The sequence below is a fragment of the Pseudophryne corroboree genome, chromosome 10, assembly GCF_028390025.1.
Source record: "Pseudophryne corroboree isolate aPseCor3 chromosome 10, aPseCor3.hap2, whole genome shotgun sequence".
Lineage (NCBI taxonomy): Eukaryota > Metazoa > Chordata > Amphibia > Anura > Myobatrachidae > Pseudophryne > Pseudophryne corroboree.
Genome location: NC_086453.1, coordinates 205,422,337 through 205,440,601, shown reverse-complemented (window position 1 = coordinate 205,440,601; position 18,265 = coordinate 205,422,337).

The following is an 18,265-nucleotide window of genomic DNA, read 5'->3' as shown; positions in this document are numbered from 1 at the left end:
ACAGTCAGCGCTGATAGGTGAACTCCCTTTATATTAAAAGCGCTGTGTGTGGGTTGGCTCCAATCTCTGTGTCTCTCTTGCCATTCTTGGAGGTGAAATTCTGTCTGTCCTACCCTGTGTATGTGTGCAGTGTCTGTGGTCTCCATTAAGTAATGTCCAGGGACTCTGTGTCATATGCTGCAGAGTATATGTCCTCTCAGGATGATCCCATTCCATGTAATCAGGATTGCATTGGTTTAGCACAGATTCCAGCAAGGGAGCCTGAGTGGTTATCCTCTATCAAATCTATGATTTCTCAGATTTCAAACAGGGTTGCACAAAATGAATCTGCAACTCAGGCTTTACAGAACTCTATGGCAGTCTGGCCCAGTTCTGGTACATCAGGGCTCCCCGCAGTATATTCACATAAACGTGCTCTTGCACAGATCATGCAGGATGATACCGATACCGATTCTGATACTACAGATGGTGACGGGGATGTGTTGCGGGGGGCAGCATCTCTTGCAAAAGGGGTGCAGTTGATGATAGAGGCTATTAGGGATGTGTTGAATATTGCTCATACAACACCTGAGCAGGCTGAGGAGGCTTACTTCACTGAAAATAAGAAAGCCTCACTAACCTTCCCTGCGTCAAAGGAATTAAATGCTATTTTTGTAAAGGCTTGGGAAAACCCGGATAAAAAATTCCAGATATCTAAAAGGGTTCTAGTAGCGTTTCCTTTCCCAGTAGAGGATAGGAAAAAATGGGAAAACCCGCCTATTGTTGACGCGTCAATATCCAGACTCTCACAAAGGGTGGTTTTACCTGTTCCAGGATCTACCGCCTTGAAAGAGCCGGCTGATCGTAAAATTGATAATACGCTCAAATCCATGTACACGGCTTCTGGGGCAATACTACGTCCCACTATTGCCAGTGCTTGGATTGCCAAAGCTATAGTAAAGTGGTCAGGCACGTTACTTGAAAACTTGGATACTATGGAGAAATGTGATGTTGAATTGTTTTTACGTAACATTCAGGATTCGGCAGGATTTCTGGTAGAATCCAAGAAAGACCTGGGTTCCATGGCTGCGGGAATTTCTTCCATGTCTGTATCAGCTCGTCAAGGACTGTGGTTGCGCCAGTGGTCTGCCGATACGGAATCCAGGAGAAGTGTGGAGACCCTACCCTACACAGGTCAGGCTCTCTTTTGGGAAGCGTTAGATGCGTGGATCTCCACGGCTACGGCTGGTAAGTCACCCTTTCTTCCCTCAGCTATACCTGCTCTGAATAAACCCTTTTCTTCAGCTACATCACAGAAACCTGCTTCAGGTACACCAAAGTCCCCCGCATGACGGTGGACTGTACACCCCGGAGGTGGGGCCGGTGGGAGCGAGACTCAGGCATTTCATCCGGCCTGGACCCCTGGGTGCAAGATATTGTGTCTCAGGGGTACAGGCTGGAATTTCAAAATCTCCCTCCTCACCGGTTTTTCAAATCTTGCGGACAGGACTGTCCTGCAAGAAGCCGTCCAGAAGTTGGTGTAGGCACAGGTCATTGTGCCAGTACCACCTCATATGCAAAACAAAGGTTACTATTTGAACCTTTTCGTGGTACCGAAACTGGATGGTTCGGTCAGGCCCATTCCGAACTTAAAATCACTAAACCCCTTTCTGAGGGAGTTCAAGTTCAAAATGGAGTCTCTGAGGGCAGTGATATCAGGTCTGGAGAAGGGCAAATTCCTGGTATCTATCAAGGATGCGTACCTCCACATTCCGATTTTGCTGCCTCATCAAGCTTATCTTCGATTCGCACTGTTGGACTGTAATTTTCAGTTCCAGGCCCTGCCATTCGGCCTCTCCACAGCACCGAGGGTATTCACCAAGGTGATGGCGGAAATTATGATTCTCCTCCACAGACAGGGGGTAAACATAATTCTATATCTGAACGATCTACTGATAAAAGTCATCGTCCAAGGAGAAGCTGTTACGGTTCATAGCTCTCACGACCCAGCTTCTCAGGGAACATGGCTGGATCCTGAATCTTCCAAAATCACATTTGAAACCAACCAGGAGGTTGTCCTTTCTGGGAATGATCCTCGACACGGAAGTGCAGAGGGTGTTTCTTCTAAAGGAAAAAGTGTTGGTGATACAAACAATGATCCGGGATGTCCTGAAGCCAACCCGGGTGTCGGTTCATCAGTGCATTCGCCTTCTGGGAAAGATGGTAGCCTCTTACGAGGCCCTGGAGTATGGGAGGTTTTACGCTTGGTCCTTCCAACTGGATCTCCTGGACAAGTGGTCGGGATCCCATCTACACATGCACCAGAGAATACGTCTGTCACCAAAGGCCAGGATTTCACTCCTTTGGTGGCTGCAACTGCCTCGCCTTCTGGAGGGCCGCAGGTTCGGGATTCGAGACTGGATCCTTCTAACCACGGATGCAAGTAGTCACTCAAGGGGAAACCTTCCAAGGAAGGTGGTCAAGTGTGGAAGCCGGCCTGCCGATAAACATTCAAGCGGCTCATCTTCTGAGAAATCGGGCCGTTCAAGTGCAGTCGGACAATGTGACAATAGTGTCTTACATAAACCGACAGGGTGGAACGAAGAGCAGAGCTGCAATGTCAGAGGTAACAAGAATCATCCTCTGGGCAGAAAAAAACACGTTGGTGCTGTCAGCAATCTTCATTCCAGGAGTAGACAACTGGGAAGCGGACTTCCTCAGCAGACACGATCTCCATTCAGGGGAGTGTTCAAGGAGGTAACAGATTTTTGGGGCGTACCCCAGATCGACATGATGGCCTCTCGTCTCAACAAGAAGCTTAAGCGGTATTGTTTCAGGTGGAGGGACCCACAAACAGTGGCGGTAGACGCCCTAGTGACTACGTGGGTGTTCCAGTCAGTGTACGTGTTTCCTCCACTTCCACTCATCCCAAGAGTTCTAAAGCTCATAAGGAGAACAAGGGTTCAAGCGATCATCATTGCTCCAGACTGGCCAAGAAGGGCTTGGTATGCGGATCTTCTGGATCTACTGCAAGAAGAGCCAAGGCCTCTTCCTCTTCGGGAAGACCTGCTGCAGCAGGGGCCATTCGCCTATCAAGACTTACCGTGGCTATGTTTGACAGCATGGAGGTTGAACGCCTGATAATAGCTCAAAAGGGCATTCCGAACAAGGTTATTCCTACCCTGATACAGGCTAGGAAAGGAGTAACGTCTAAACATTACCATCGAATTTGGAAAAAATATGTGTCTTGATGTGAGTCCAATAAATTTCCTGCGGTGGAGTCTTAACTGGGACGGTTTCTCCTCTTCCTACAAGCCGGTGTGGATATGGGCCTGAGGTTGGGATCTGTGAAGGTCCAGATTTCAGCCCTATCCATTTTCTTCCAGAAACAATTGGCTGCCCTCCCTGAGGTTCAGACTTTTTTGAAGGGAGTTCTGCACATCCAGCCTCCCTTTGTACCGCCTACGGCGCCTTGGTACCTTAACGTGGTGCTGCAGTTCCTCCAATCGGACTGGTTCGAGCCTCTACAGGAGGTTGAGGTCACATTTCTTACATGGAAGGCTGTCACGTTGTTGGCCTTAGCTTCTGCTAGACGTGTGTCGAAGTTGGGGGCTTTGTTCTGTAAAAGCCCACACTTTATCTTCCACGAAGATAGAGCTGAGCTCCGGACATGTCAGCAGTTTCTTCCGAAGGTTGTGTCGGCATTTCATATCAACCAACCTATTGTGGTGCCAGTGGCTACTGACGCCTCAATTTCATCAAAGTCCTTGGATGTTGTAAGGGCTTTGAAAATCTATGTGAAGAGGACTGCTCATCACAGAAAATCGGACTCTCTGTCCTGTATGATCCCAAGAAAATTGGGTGTCCTGCTTCTAAGCAGACGATCTCTCGCTGGATCAGGTTCACTACTGTACATCTGTCAAGGCCCACTCTAAGGTGGGGTCTTCCTGGGCGGGTGCCCAGGGTTGTCTCGGCTTTACAACTTTGCCGGGCTGCAACTTGGTCTGGGTCGAACACGTTTGCAAAGTTCTACAAGTTCGATACTTTGGCCTCTGATGATCTGAAGTTCAGTCAATCAGTTCTGCAGGAGTCTCCTCGCTCTCACTCCCGTTCTGGGAGGTTTGGTACATCCCCATGGTACTAATGTGGACCCCAGCATCCTCTAGGACGTAAGAGAAAATGGGATTTTGGTTACCTACTGGTAAATCCTTTTCTCGTAGTCCGTAGAGGATGCTGGGCGCCCGCCCAGCGCTTCGTGATTCCGCAGTGGTTACTTAGTTTAGTACTGCTTAGCAGTGCCATAACTAGGCATTTTAGCGCTGTGTGCAAGAAACGACTGTAGCGCCCCCCTCATGTAAGATAGGGGCAGTGTGCGCCGTAGGCGTGCGAAAAATTTATAGGGACGTGGCTTCACGGGGAAGGGGCGTGGCCACAAAATAATAGCAATTCATACTACGGTGCACAGTAGTCTACATTATTCAAATTACGCTGCACAGTAGCGCCACTACACCAGGTAGAGCCCCTTTTATACATTACAGCAGACAGCGTCCCCCTTTTTATACATTACAGCAGACAGTCCCCCTTTTTACACATTGCGGCAGCCAGTCCCCCTTTTTACAGCCAGTCCCCCCTTTTTACACATTGCGGCAGCCATCCCCCTTTTTACACATTGCGGCAGCCATCCCCCTTTTTACACATTGCGGCAGCCAGGACCCCTTTTTACACATTGCGGCAGCCAGGCCCCCTTTTTACACATTGCGGCAGCCAGTCCCCCTTTTTACAGCCAGTCCCCCCTTTTTACACATTGCGGCAGCCATCCCCCTTTTTACACATTGCGGCAGCCATCCCCCTTTTTACACATTGCGGCAGACGGTGACCCCCTGAGAGAGAGAGAGAGAGAGAGAGAGAGAGAGATACTTACCATCTCCCTGCTGGCAGTTGGGCTCCTCGTGCAGCTCCCTCGGTGCAGGCAGTGAGGTGAGAAGGAGGAGGAGGGAGGGGGAGCAGGGAGCCGCAGCAGCGCTATGTCATTGGTAGTAAGCGCCGCTGTAGCATCCCGCTCATCCCCCTCTCCCCCTCTCCTTCCCACTTGGCACACACGTAGTTACGGCCCTGCTGCTTAGTTCTTGGTTAAGTACTGTTTTGATACTTGGCTAAATAATATTGTTCAGCCGTTGCTGATGTTTCAAGCTGGTTAGCTTGGTTTGTCTTGTGTGTGCCTTTGCTATCTGTGTAAAATCCTTCTCTCGAAGTTGTCCGTCTCCTCGGGCACAGTTTCTAGACTGAGTCTGGTAGGAGGGGCATAGAGGGAGGAGCCAGCCCACACTCTCAAACTCTTAAAGTGCCAGTGGCTCCTAGTGGACCTGTCTATACCCCATGGAACTAATGTGGACCCCAGCATCCTCTACATACTACGAGAAAAGGATTTACCAGTAGGTAATTAAAAATCCTATTTTTAACAACCAGCACCGGGCTCTTGGACCAATCCTGGTTCCAAAAATACGGGGAGAAAAAGAAGTAATTTTGAAACCAGCACCAGACTCCACTAGCCAGGGAGGTCATGCCGCAGCCGGGGGAAAGATTTAAATTAGTCCCTGCCGCCACAGCATCACCACCCCAACTAGTCAGCCCTGCCCGGGGTTCCCTGGGGGGAGTGGGGACTCCCCAATAAACCCACTCTTGTGGGTTACCTCAATTAACCTTGCGGTCTGCGGTAGACCGCAGGTTCTCACCCATAGACTTCAATTGGGATTTTTTCTTAATTATGGCAGTGATGGCTAACCTTGACACTCCAGCTGTCCTTGAACTACACATCCCAGCATGCGCTGCATCAGTTTTAGCATGGGCAAATAACAAAACTGCATGCCCTGCTACAGCTTTGTTATTTGCCCATGCTAAAACTGATGCAGCGCATGCTGGGATGTGTAGTTCAAGAACAGCTGGAGTGTCAAGGTTAGCCATCACTGCCATAATTAAGAAAAAATCCCAATTGAAGTCTATGGGTGAGAACCTGCGGTCTACCGCAGACCGCAAGGTTAATTGAGGTAACCCACAAGAGTGGGTTTATTTGGGAGTGTCAAGGTTAGCCATCACTGGTCTATGGGCTTCGCTTGAGTGACAGGCCAGGAGCGAACAGCCAATCAGGAGAGCGCTATAACGTGGTGCTCCATGATTGGCTGGCTGGTCTCCAAGTGACAGAAGCCACAAGGAGGCCTGGCATCCCTTACGTCGGGCGGATCAGTTTTTTTGTGGTCTGTTATTTTTTAACCCCTGGATGCCTACATGCCTGCACGTCTTTTAAAAAATATCTTTTTAACTGTTTAAACTCTTTTACAGACAGAAGCTGGCACGGATCTCACTGATCTGTGCATGCTTCTGTCAGACTCGCCAGCCAGAAGTTGGTATATTTTTTGGAGAGATTTTGGTAATGTTTTAGGTGTGATTTGTAAACTTGCATCCTATTACATTGCCTAAGTTGTATGTTTGCAATGGCAAAACATCTGGAACGTGATTTTTGCCATTGCGAGTTTTGGGGATTGCAGGAAACATGTGAGTTTGCATGTTCCTGCACCCTATTACATTGGTCGAGTTTGCAAAATGTGCAAATTTAGCACTAAACTCGCACATTTGTACAAACACGCACCTCAATATATCCCGCCGTTACCATATATCTCCATTTGTAACAAGGCATATACCTTTCTAGACTCATTTTACAAAGGTACTTCCACACCTTGGACATCGAGCCTTTCCTCTCCTTCCTAGCTTCCTGGGAGGCAACCTCCTATATTAGTCTCTTGTTCCATTAATTGGCATAGAAACATAGAAACATAGAATTTGACAGCAGATAAGAACCACTTGGCCCATCTAGTCTGCCCCCTTATTTTTACCATATTTTTATCTCAAACCTTATTTGATCCTTATTTCTGTGTAAGGATATCCTTATGTCTACCCCATGCATGTTTAAATTGCTCTACTGGCTTAGCTTCTACCACCTCTGATGGGATCTTTATTAAATCTAGCTATAGCAACTAGAGGAGCCAAACTGGCTGTTATACACATCTCGGACCCATTGTTAACACAAAACCCTACAGGTTACCACATAATCCTCAGGGGCCAAACCAAGACATCCTCATTAAATAAACCCATCGTAGAATTCCAGTATCTCTGGGAGTACCGGGCACACCACCAGAGTAAGAGCCGGCCCTAGGCATAGGCAAACTAGGCAAATGCCTAGGACATTTGTCTACTTTGTGCATGGGGGCACAAGCAGATTCTGCTGATTAAAATGATATGCGGCATGCCTATATTCTGTGTGTGACTGCGGCTGTATCTGCATCCAAAATGCTACTGCATCTGCATATGAAATACTACAGTGTATTCCTGGAAATCACTGTAATGTAGCATTTCGTATGTAGATACAGCCACAGTTGCACACAGAATATAGGCGTGCCACATATCATTTTAATCAGCTTGTACATCCTAGCCACATAGCAATGCAAATAAGATGCATTTTCATCAAAAAAGGCCCCCGACATTAGCAGAGCTGCCAGCTGACTCACGCCAAGCATCTCCTGCTGCATGGCGTATTGAGGCAAGATTTATGAGGACACATCTGTATCCAAGCAGAGGCAGAGGTCACAGTGTTAGCGGCCATGTGAGTGCTGTGTGCGGGTGGGTTGGTTGTGCAGTAGTGTTCGGCATATGTTTAAGGGGCATTATGTGTATCGTGTCAAAATGCATTAAAAATGTGCAGAATATGTGTAAGGGACATTATGTGTATAAGGGCATTAATAAAGGTTGGCATAATGTGTAAGGCGCATTATGTTTATAAGGAAATTAATAATGTGTGTCATATGTGTAAGAGGCATTACTGTGTGGTATTATGTGTATAAAGGCATTACTAATGTATGGTATTATGTGTATAAGGTACTCTTCTGTGTGGCGTAATGTATAGAAAGGGTACTACTGTGTGGTCTAATGTGAATAAAGAGAAATATGGTGTGGTTTAATGTGAATAAGGAGCAATTCAGTGTGATGTAATGTGAATAAGGGGCACTAGTGTGAGGAGTAATGGTTATAAGGTAAAGTGGTACTACTGTGTAATGTAATGTGAATAAGGGACACTATGGCATGATAAAATGTGAATAAAGTTGCACTACTGTGCGGCATAATTTGAATTGGGGTTACTATTGTGTGGCCATGCCCTTTCTCAGCAAGAACACGCTACTTTTTAAGCTGTGCGCCGAATGTGCGCACTGTTCCTATTTAAAATATAGCGGGTAGGAGCACCAAATGAGGACTGCTATGGGTGAGGGGTGATGGTGCTGGGAAAGGGGTGCAGGGTCAGAGGCAGAGAGGTGCTAGGGGCGCCAGCCAAAATCTTGCCTAGAGCATCATTTTGGTTAGGGCCAGCTCTGCCCAGAGTGATGAAAATGGGGGCATGTCATGAGGCCATGCCCCATGAGGCCACAATCTTTTTTGGGGTGCATGCCACTTTGGGATTGGGAGGGGGGCACCCAAAGTATATTACGTATATTGTTGTACCTGGGCACAGTACACTCTAGTTCCGCCACTGGTGTTATGAAGGGTCTGATTGCCTCTGTACTTCTTCAGAGTAGTGCAGTGAGTGGAATCCATCCACATGGTAGGCTTGCAATGCTATACAAAGTGACCATTAAATGTAATCTCAAAACTGATATTTTAATGGCTCTCTACTATAAAAATAAGACCCCTGCCCACTAACTAAGTATTGGAGGGGGGACTTTCTCATTTAGGTTTCTATGTATAATAGAAATCCAGTGAAAACTAATGTTTTTACCAGTGATAGATCTTCCCCCCTATTAACAAGCCACAGAGGCTGCAAAAGCTGGCTATCTATAACAGAAAGTTTGTGGAGGTACATCTCCTCTCTGAATAAAGATAGTGTCTGTGTATTTAGAATAGGGTAATCATTAATAAAATAAAACTTTTTTTTATGTTAGCCTGTGCAACACCATAAAAGGGCTACAAAGGCATGGTGCTGAAAATGTTCTAGGGCAAGAGGTGTAACCAGTGCTGTGTGGGTGTGGCCAGAGCCATGTGGGCATATACATCCTTTACACTATCAACCCCAATGTTTCCCTAAACACATACAAATAGAAATATTGCATAATTTTATGAGAAAACTAGAAATATAATTCTAATGTTTTATGGAAGACTGTGTGAAGAGCTAGGCAGATGGTCATCATTTGTGCTGCCATGATAATGGGCCTATTTTTATATGGAGGCCTTGAGCTGAAGCTCCATCTGCCCCATTATTAACCTGTCCCTTCATACAGTAGCACAGTAGTTCTCAAACGTTTTTGAATAATGCCGCCCTATAGTATAAGAATTCTTTTCATTGCACCCTTAGGCCAAAAGTTTCTTATTGAGAATTTTTTTAAGAAATATTAAATTAAGTAAATTGTATTTCTATGTCATCCTTAGATTCTACTGTAAGCCCTCTACTGTATGGCTTCAAAGATCGGACGAGATTGGGCATAAGCAGTGAGGTATGATAGTAGGTCATAAATGTTTCCGTGGGCCCATCTCCTGAATCATTGATGAGAGTTCTAAAAAACTAGATTTGAACAGAGAATTAGGTGGATCTGCTTTTGGTGTTAGACAGTGAGCAAAGTCCCACCAGTTGGAAAACTGTCGTAGGGAAATGAGGCCACTGAATTACCAATGAGAGTCCAGAACATGGAAATAGATGTAAGAGGTAAAGAAAATGATCAAGCCCGGCAGTACGGGCAAAATGCGTCTTCCCCAATCCACGGTGACGGACTTCTTTTTGTAACATGTACCCAGTAAGCAATTACTGACTTCATGGTGCACCGCCAGTAGTCTTTATTGAGGCATCATGCCTAGACATCATACGAATGCTGGCTCTCTCAAATACTGCTTAATTGATACCACTGCGGAATCACACTTGTGTTTTGTGTGGGATGCGGAGACATCAGCCGTGTGTGCAACTGCTTCTCTTTTTCATATCTGTGTGCACATACCCAGGACAAGGTGATAGGTGGGTGGTAACAGGGAACCAGGAGGCAGAGCCGTAACTAGGTGTGTGCCGATGGTGCCTTGCCCACAGCGCAAATGCACTGAGGGCGCACCATCGGCAATCACACCCGCTAGCTTAGTCACTCTGACTGACTGCTGATGGTGGCGACGGCGCCGCCTGTGCCCCGCGGACGGCGGCGCCACCTGCATGCTGCTGAAGTTGCTGGCGCCCGCCCGTGTCCCTCTGCACTGCAGCCGCTGCCCGCTCACCCGCCCGCAACTTCCTCTGAAGTTGAAGCCGCCGCCGCCCGCCCGCCTGCCTGGGTCTAGCTGAAGCCACCGGCTTCAGCAGGACACAGACGGCGGGCGGGCGGCTTCAACTTCAGTTCAGAGGTTTTCAAGCCGCAGTGCTGCGGCGTCAGTGAGATGACAGTCTGACAGATGATGGCCCAGCGGCAGCCCGGCCCCCCTCCCCTGCAATTCGGGAGAGACGTCACGTGATGATGTCAGACGTCTCTCCCACACTGCCCTGCGCCCACACTCTACTGCTGCACAGCGAGGAGCCCTGGACTCAAGCCTCTAGAACGTGGAAGAGCCTGTGTGCTGCTGTCTGGTTAGTAAATATTTTACTGTTATTAGCAAAGAGAAAAAAGTATTTTAAATGTTGCTTTCAATCCTTTTTTTATTTAATATTTAGGGCGGGATGTACTTCCGGCGCGTTATTTTCCTTTCCTCTTCCCGGCTACTGGTCACCGCCCTGCTGGCTATTCCTCCTCCGGCACGGCGCCTGTGTGCGGTGGCCGGGCAGGAATCCCCCACCCTCGCTCCTCCTCCGGCGCCTGCTCCCAGGGCCGTAACTACGTGTGTGCCAAGTGGGCCTGGCACACAGCGCAGTTGCCCTGAGGGCGCACGGCCAGCGGCATGTAATGAGTCAAATTGACTCATTACATGCCGCCTCTGCTGTGTGCCGTGCGGCGCGCTGGAGAGGAGAGAGCAGCGCCGGGCAGCGGAGAAGGAGGAGGAGGGAGGGGGACTGTAGCCGCAGCAGCGCTATGTCATTGGTAGTAAGCGCCGCTGCAGCTGTCCCCTCTCCTTCCGTATTGGCTGCCCAGCACTGCTGTGGATGCTGGGATGCAGTTCCTTCATCCCAGCATCCACGATGCCTGCACCGAGGGAGCTGCCAGTACGAGGAGCCTGTCAGCGGGGAGATGGTAAGTATCTCTCTCTCTCTCTCTCTCTCTCTCTCTCTCTATCTCAGGGGGACACCGTCTGCCATAATGTGTAAAAAGGGGGCCTGGCTGCTGCAATGTAATGTGTAAAAAGGGGGACTGGCTGCCGCAATGTGTAAAAAGGGGGACTGGCTGCCGTAATGTGTAAAAAGGGGGACTGGCTACCGCAATGTGTAAAAAGGGGTACACAGTCTGCCGTAATATGTAAAAAGGGGGCCTGGCTGCCGCAATGTGTAGAAAGGGGGACTGGCTGCCGTAAAGTGTAAAAAGGGGGACTGGCTGCCGCAATGTGTAAAAAGGGGGACACCGTCTGCCGTAATATGTAAAAAGGGGGCCTGGCTGCCGCAATGTGTAAAAAGTAGAGATGTGCACCGGAAATTTTTCGGGTTTTGAATTTTGGTTTTGGGTTCGGTTCCGCGGCCGTGTTTTGGGTTCGAACGCGTTTTGGCAAAACCTCACCGAATTATTTTTGTCGGATTCGGGTGTGTTTTGGATTCGGGTGTTTTTTTCAAAAAACCCTAAAAAACAGCTTAAATCATTGAATTTGGGGGTCATTTTGATCCCATAGTATTATTAACCTCAATAACCATAATTTACACTAATTTTCAGTCTATTCTGAACACCTCACACCTCACAATATTATTTTTAGTCCTAAAATTTGCACCGAGGTCGCTGGATGACTAAGCTCAGCGACCCAAGTGGCCGACACAAACACCTGGCCCATCTAGGAGTGGCACTGCAGTGTCATGCAGGATGGCCCTTCCAAAAAACACTCCCCAAACAGCACACGACGCAAAGAAAAAAAGAGGCGCAATGAGGTAGCTGTGTGACTAAGCTCAGCGACCCAAGTGGCCGACACAAACACCTGGCCCATCTAGGAGTGGCACTGCAGTGTCACGCAGGATGGCCCTTCCAAAAAACACTCCCCAAACAGCACATGACGCAAAGAAAAAAAGAGGCGCAATGAGGTAGCTGTGTGACTAAGCTCAGCGACCCAAGTGGCCGACACAAACACCTGGCCCATCTAGGAGTGGCACTGCAGTGTCAGACAGGATGGCCCTTCAAAAAATAGTCCCCAAACAGCACATGATGCAAAGAAAAATGAAAGAAAAAAGAGGTGCAAGATGGAATTGTCCTTGGGCCCTCCCACCCACCCTTATGTTGTATAAACAGGACATGCACACTTTAACCAACCCATCATTTCAGTGACAGGGTTTGCCACACGACTGTGACTGAAATGACGGGTTGGTTTGGACCCCCACCAAAAAAGAAGCAATTAATCTCTCCTTGCACAAACTGGCTCTACAGAGGCAAGATGTCCACCTCATCATCATCCTCCGATTCATCACCGTGTACATCCCCCTCCTCACAGATTATCAATTCGTCCCCACTGGAATCCACCATCACAGCTCCCTGTGTACTTTCTGGAGGCAATTGCTGCTGGTGAATGTCTCCACGGAGGAATTGATTATAATTCATTTTAATGAACATCATCTTCTCCACATTTTCTGGAAGTAACCTCGTACGCCGATTGCTGACAAGGTGAGCGGCGGCACTAAACACTCTTTCGGAGTACACACTTGTGGGAGGGCAACTTAGGTAGAATAAAGCCAGTTTGTGCAAGGGCCTCCAAATTGCCTCTTTTTCCTGCCAGTATACGTACGGACTGTCTGACGTGCTACTTGGATGCGGTCACTCATATAATCCTCCACCATTCTTTCAATGGTGAGAGAATCATATGCAGTGACAGTAGACGACATGTCAGTAATCGTTGGCAGGTCCTTCAGTCCGGACCAGATGTCAGCATCAGCAGTCGCTCCAGACTGCCCTGCATCACCGCCAGCGGGTGGGCTCGGAATTCGTAGCCTTTTCCTCGCACCCCCAGTTGCGGGAGAATGTGAAGGAGGAGATGTTGACAGGTCGCGTTCCGCTTGACTTGACAATTTTCTCACCAGCAGTTCTTTGAACCCCTGCAGACGTGTGTCTGCCGGAAAGAGGGATCCAACGTAGGTTTTAAATCTAGGATCGAGCACGGTGGCCAAAATGTAGTGCTCTGATTTCAACAGATTGACCACCCATGAATCCTGGTTAAGCGAATTAAGGGCTCCATCCACAAGTCCCACATGCCTAGCGGAATCGCTCTGTTTTAGCTCCTCCTTCAATGCCTCCAGCTTCTTCTGCAAAAGCCTGATGAGGGGAATGACCTGACTCAGGCTGGCAGTGTCTGAACTGACTTCACGTGTGGCAAGTTCAAAAGGTTGCAGAACCTTGCACAACGTTGAAATCATTCTCCACTGCGCTTGAGACAGGTGCATTCCACCTCCTATATCGTGGTCAGATGTATAGGCTTGAATGGCCTTTTGCTGCTCCTCCATCCTCTGAAGCATATAGAGGGTTGAATTCCACCTCGTTACCACTTCTTGCTTCAGATGATGGCAGGGCAGGTTCAGGCGTTTTTGGTGTTGCTCCAGTCTTCTGTACATGGTGCCTGTACGCCGAAAGTGTCCCGCAATTCTTCTGGCCACCAACAGCATCTCTTGCGCGCCCCTGTCGTTTTTTAAATAATTCTGCACCACCAAATTCAAGGTATGTGCAAAACATGGGACGTGCTGGAATTTGCCCAGATATAATGCATGCACAATATTGCTGGCGTTGTCCGATGCCACAAATCCACAGGAGAGTCCAATTGGGGTAAGCCATTCTGCGATGATCTTCCTCAGTTGCCGTAAGAGGTTTTCAGCTGTGTGCGTATTCTGGAAAGCGGTGATACAAAGCGTAGCCTGCCTAGGAAAGAGTTGGCGTTTGCGAGATGCTGCTACTGGTGCCGCCGCTGCTGTTCTTGTGGCGGGAGTCAATACATCTACCCAGTGGGCTGTCACAGTCATATAGTCCTGAGTCTGCCCTGCTCCACTTGTCCACATGTCCGTGGTTAAGTGGACATTGGGTACAACTGCATTTTTTAGCACACTGGTGAATCTTTTTCTGAGGTCTGTGTACATTTTCGGTATCGCCTGCCTAGAGAAATGGAACCTAGATGGTATTTCGTACCGGGGACACAGTACCTCAATCAAGTCTATAGTTGGCTCTGAAGTAACGATGGATACCGGAACCACGTTTCTCACCGCCCAGGATGCCAAGGCCTCAGTTATCCGCTTTGCAGCAGGATGACTGCTGTGATATTTCATCTTCCTCGCAAAGGACTGTTGGACAGTCAATTGCTTGGTGGAAGTAGTAAAAGTGGTCTTACGACTTCCCCTCTGGGATGACCATCGACTCCCAGCAGCAACAACAGCAGCGCCAGCAGCAGTAGGCGTTACACTCAAGGATGCATCGAAGGAATCCCAGGCAGGAGAGGACTCGTCAGAATTGCCAGTGACATGGCCTGCAGGACTATTGGCATTCCTGGGGAAGGAGGAAATTGACACTGAGGGAGTTGGTGGGGTGGTTTGCGTGAGCTTGGTTACAAGAGGAAGGGATTTACTGGTCAGTGGACTGCTTCCGCTGTCGCCCAAAGTTTTTGAACTTGTCACTGACTTATGATGAATGCGCTGCAGGTGACGTAAAAGGGAGGATGTTCCGAGGTGGTTAACGTCCTTACCCCTACTTATTACAGCTTGACAAAGGCAACACACGGCTTGACACCTGTTGTCCGCATTTCTGTTGAAATACTTCCACACCGAAGAGCTGATTTTTTTGGTATTTTCACCAGGCATGTCAATGGCCATATTCCTCCCACGGACAACAGGTGTCTCCCCGGGTGCCTGACTTAAACAAACCACCTCACCATCAGAATCCTCCTTGTCAATTTCCTCCCCAGCGCCAGCAACACCCATATCCTCCTCATCCTGGTGTCCTTCAACACTGACATCTTCAATCTGACTATCAGGAACTGGACTGCGGGTGCTCCTTCCAGCACTTGCAGGGGGCGTGCAAATGGTGGAAGGCGCATGCTCTTCATGTCCAGTGTTGGGAAGGTCAGGCAACGCAACCGACACAATTGGACTCTCCTTGTGGATTTGTGATTTCGAAGAACGCACAGTTCTTTGCTGTGCTTTTGCCAGCTTAAGTCTTTTCATTTTTCTAGCGAGAGGCTGAGTGCTTCCATCCTCATGTGAAGCTGAACCACTAGCCATGAACATAGGCCAGGGCCTCAGCCGTTCCTTGCCACTCCGTGTGGTAAATGGCATATTGGCAAGTTTACGCTTCTCCTCCGACGATTTTAATTTAGCTTTTTGAGTCCTTTTTTTACTGATCTTTTGTGTTTTGGATTTTAAATGCTCTGTACTATGACATTGGGCATCGGCCTTGGCAGACGACGTTGATGGAATTTCATCGTCTCGGCCATGACTAGTGGCAGCAGCTTCAGCACGAGGTGGAAGTGGATCTTGATCTTTCCCTATTTTTGGAACCTCAACATTTTTGTTCTCCATATTTTAATAGGCACAACTCAAAGGCACCTCAGGTAAACAATGGAGATGGATGGATACTAGTATACTTATGGATGACGAGTGACTGACGACACAGAGGTATCTACAGCCGTGGCCTACCGTACTGCGTCTGCTAGTATAGATAATATAATAAATATATTACTACTGTAGGTATATAATATAATGACGGACCTGGTGGACACTGTCAGCAGACTCCTAAACTACTAGTATGAAGAAGATAGAAAAAAAAACCCACCACAGGTAGGTAGGTATACAATTATGGACGAGCACTGACGACACAGAGATAGCCACAGCCGTGGCCTACCGTACTGCGTCTGCTAGTATAGATAATATACTAAATATATTACTACTGTAGGTATATAATATAATGACGGACCTGGTGGACACTGTCAGCAGACTCCTAAACTACTAGTATGAAGAAGATAGAAAAAAAAAACCCACCACAGGTAGGTAGGTATACAATTATGGACGAGCACTGATGACACAGAGGTAGGTATAGCCGTGGCCTACCGTACTGCGTCTGCTAGTATAGATAATATACTAAATATATTACTACTGTAGGTATATAATATAATGACGGACCTGGTGGACACTGTCAGCAGACTCCTAAACTACTAGTATGAAGAAGATAGAAAAAAAAACCCCACCACAGGTAGGTAGGTATACAATTATGGACGAGCACTGACGACACAGAGATAGCCACAGCCGTGGACTACCGTACTGCGTCTGCTAATATAGAGATGATAAAGATGATAGAGATGAAAAAAAAAATATAACACTACTGTAGGTAAATATTTATATAATATAATGAATGACGGACCTGCTGGACACTGTCAGCAGAATGCGTTTATATTATAGAATAAAAAAAAAACAACACCACAGGAGTGTTTAACTTTTTCAGGCAGACAATATACTGGTGGTCACTGGCAGCAAAAGTGTGCACTGTACTCCTGCTATAACTGCTCCCCAGTCTCCCCCACAATTAAGCTGTGTGAGCAGTGAGCACTCAGCACAGTCAGATATACATAGATGATATATCATGCAGCACACTGAGGCTGAGCACAGATATGGTATGTATCGTTTTTTTCAGGCAGAGTACGGATTATAATAAAACTGGTGGTCAGTGTCACTATCAGCAAAACTCTGCACTGTACTGAGTACTCCTAACAACTGCTCCCCAAAATTAGTAGTAAATCAAATGTCACTCATCTCTCTAAACGGAGAGGACGCCAGCCACGTCCTCTCCCTATCAATCTCAATGCACGTGTGAAAATGGCGGCGACGCGCGGCTCCTTATATAGAATCCGAGTCTCGCGAGAATCCGACAGCGGGATGATGACGTTCGGGCGCGCTCGGGTTAACCGAGCAAGGCGGGAGGATCCGAGTCTGCTCGGACCCGTGCAAAAAAGGCTGAAGTTCGGGGGGGTTCGGATTCCGAGGAACCGAACCCGCTCATCTCTAGTAAAAAGGGGGACTGGCTGCCGCAATGTGTAAAAAGGGGGACGCTGGCTGCTGCAATATATATAAAGGGGGACACCATCTGCCGTAATGTGTAAAAACGGGGACGCTGTCTGCTGTAATGTGTAAAAAGGGGACGCTGTCTGCCGTAATGTGTAAAAAGGGGACGCTGTCTGCCGTAATGTGTAAAAAGGGGGACTGTCTGCTGTAATGTGTAAAAAGGGGAACTGTCTGCTGTAATGTGTAAAAAGGGGGACGCTGTCTGCTGTAATGTATAAAAGGGGCTCTACCTGGTGTAGTGGCGCTACTGTGCAGCGTAATTTGAATAATGGAGACTACTGTGCACCGTAGTATGAATTGCTATTATTTTGTGGCCACGCCCCTTCCCCATGAAGCCATGCCCCTATATATTTTTCGCGCGACTACGGCGCGCACTGCCACTATCTTACATGGGGGGGGGCGCGCCAATGTCGTTTCTTGCACACAGCGCTAAAATGCCTAGTTACAGCACTGCCAGGAGGTATGCATAGCAGAATATTTGAACCCAAATTCTACTCGCCATTGCTGTTCTTATAATTAGTATTTATATTTATATATAATTATTATTTATATTATTATTTTTTTTTTTTATATTCCGTATTGTGCATGTGAGTTGTGTTAGGAAAGCTAGATGTACAGTATATTAATAAAGCCCTAATGACAGACAGATTTCTGGCAAGGTGGAGTGAAGGCTGCTCTTACATGTGTTACTGTTGAATTAAGGTCTATCTGACAACGCAGATCTCACACACTAACCCCACAGACTAAAAAACAGACCTTTTTCACAAGCAAAATCACTTTAATCTGGGGCATAAAATGGATTAGATTTAGAGCACTAAGGGGAATGTTTCTAAGTGCCAGTAGACATCCCTTTCTCTCTAGTAAGCCTGGCACATTTACTCTCTGAAACAAGTAGCTAATAGTCAGTTATGCAATCCACGGAAATCATTTTGGGTAGAAAATCAGACATTTGTAGAGCCAGGCCCACAATTTTTTAAATATTGGGCATAAAATTGGGACATTGCCTTGATTATCATAGGCTGTTGCTAAAGTGGCTATTCAGCTATATCACCTGTACCTCTTGTACACATG